The sequence below is a fragment of the Etheostoma spectabile genome, chromosome 1 (genome assembly GCF_008692095.1).
Source record: "Etheostoma spectabile isolate EspeVRDwgs_2016 chromosome 1, UIUC_Espe_1.0, whole genome shotgun sequence".
Lineage (NCBI taxonomy): Eukaryota > Metazoa > Chordata > Actinopteri > Perciformes > Percidae > Etheostoma > Etheostoma spectabile.
The window spans coordinates 63281-66014 of record NC_045733.1 but is presented as its reverse complement, the minus strand read 5'-3'; positions in this window follow the sequence as shown (position 1 = coordinate 66014).

Below are 2734 nucleotides of genomic sequence, written 5' to 3'. Positions count from 1 at the left end.
CGCGCACACACACACACAGTATCCTGTTCTGTTCTGACACAGGGAAGAAGCGCAGTCACGTGAGCCGTCCTCGGAGCAGCAGATTTCAGCACCTTGGACAGAAACTCCGGGAGCCACAGAGACGCAGCTTCTTCATGTGGAGAATCCCGAAACACGCACACACACACACGCACACACGCACACACACACACACACACACGCACATACACACACACGCACACACACACAAAGACGAACACAAACATCTGAAAGGAGTGCTTTCTTCAACCACATATGTAGAAAGAGTCTTATTTGGAGATGAGGAATCAAGAAAAACTCATTCCATAATAATGTCAATTGTGTCAAGGGCTTACCGTATAATGTATATCATATATTGCTTTTGACTGTTCTTACTTAAGTAATTATATATATATGTATAATTTATACAAGTTCTTTACCTGTTTTCTATTTCTTTATAACGTTTCTTGCACTTCAATAAATTAATAATCCTATCCCTAGGGAGCAGGGATTTACTTTTTTTAATTTGTATTACTTTTTCACACACGTCTCTTTTATTTGTCTTATTTATTAACCCCAATAAATAAGACAAATAAAAGAGACGTTTCCAATATAGTTTGTACATTAAATTCACCAAATGTGGGGGCCACCTATAGCTCACCCAGTAGAGCGTTCCCCATCTTTATCCTTTTACTCAAATTGATTTTGAATCGAGAGCATTTCCTTATAATGGAGAATGTTGACATTGTTGAATTTGAAAATGTTCAGATGTTGTTTCAGCGCTGCGGAGTAGTTTCACTTTCTCTAGATAGGCTGCATCAATACATATTATGTAACTGGCTCTACCGCAGCTACAATGCAACACAATACATCCTTAATAACCCATTTAAAAACTGAATAAGTGTCTGAGGGTTTGTCGTCTTAACACAGCAAATTTTCCTCTTTGTGGTAAAGTACAAAGGAGAAAAAAATGTTTCCACGGTAGCATCACAAAGCTCTCTCTCTATCTCTGTCTCTCTCCCTCCCTCTCTCGCTCTCGCTCTCTCTTTATCACCCTCTCTCTTTATCTCTCTCTTTGTCCCTCACCTTTCAAGTAAAAAGGATGAAAGTGTTACAAGAGCACACTTCCTCTGGCTCTGCCCATAGTTACACTTCCTGTCTAATTAAGCATGGGTGATGTAGCAATTCTCAACCCATGCTTCAGGGAGACAGGTAGCCACTGATGGTGAGCAGTGAGGCAACAGTCATATCAGATGGGTCAGTTTATCATAACTTGTACTGTGTGTACTAATATTTAAAAAAATAAGGGTTCTGTATTTACTACCACAGGTGAAATTCCCTAACATCACATTTACTATAAGTACACACGGATTTCTAGGTATCACTAAACATTCACTCCCTTAACCCAGTGAGAATAGACCTGGATTCATTCCAGCAATGATATCATTTGAAATAATCTATGGCCACTAAACCTTTGTCCTTGTCTCTATCTGCCCTGTCCTGCCTCTTTTATAGAACACAGAGAGAGTCCACTTCTAGGACATTTACATATCTAAGAGGGCTAGAGAGATACTCATTAGGTTTGGCCCATAATTAATCCTGGATTACCATATTGGGGCTAGGACAAACACAATGGTGTATTTCATCACAGGGTGTTTCACAGTGGGATCACAGTGCTTTGTCTGTGTGGGATCATTGAAAGGATCCAGGGAGGTAACAGGGCATAATTGAGTGAGATTCAACTGCTCTTGTTGCTCACTTCAACCAGGTTTTTGATCTTTTTATTAAAAAGAACAGAGGACAATCCACCATTCTTACATGGGCATATCTCATTTCTTTTCCCCCTTTTTGGTGGCAGGTACAGTAAAGAGTTGCAGTGAAGTAAAGGGAGAGAGATGCAACAGTGTGGAATGAGCTGCAATTCAACCCCATGCAACCATTAGCAGACTGAGCTACTAGGACGCCCCGGGCTCAGCTCGGTTGCTGGGCTCCTTTCATCCCATAATCAGTCCCTCAAACAGGGGTGGTAATGAGATGGTGATTCTCCTGTCTGAATGGCACTGATAGTAAAGATTATTTTTATGGCTCCTTTTTATAGATGGCATAAAATTGAAAGTGATGCAGAAGATTGGAGAGACAGAGCGGTGATGACATTTGACAAAGGTCACGAAGGGGATTCAAACTCATGAAACCGTGACCAATCAGAAAGCAGCTTCCAGAGCTGCCCAACAGCTTGAGGTGTTTTTAGACATATTGTGCAACAGGATTTCCAGGCATTCTTTCTGGGTTGCTGTGTGTGTCAATAATCGTTTATTCATAAACAAAGCTGGGATGAAAGAGGGGTTAATGCAAGGGCATTAACTTGGATTGAGAAAAACCCTTTGACCAGCTGGTAATCTCCCAGCTATTACATATTATTGCCTTATAAAATTATTTCCCGGTGTGTTGGAAAAACAGCTGCAATGCAAATTCAGTAAACAGGGAGAGAAGATATTTGGAGTAGTGTTTTTGGCTGACGTATAAATCCAATATTTACTGTTGTTTTAATTCTGTTTTGTTCTCCACCAACTCTGACTAGATGGTATCCTTTCTTTACCAGCTAGACTGTATTCTTTCTATTTGTTGTGTACCTCACAGCTTTTAACTGATCCTGTATATCTGTTCACATCACATTTTATTTCATGTGAATTTTACAGCTTTGCCAAGTTGATTGTGTAACAGATGTTCACATACTACT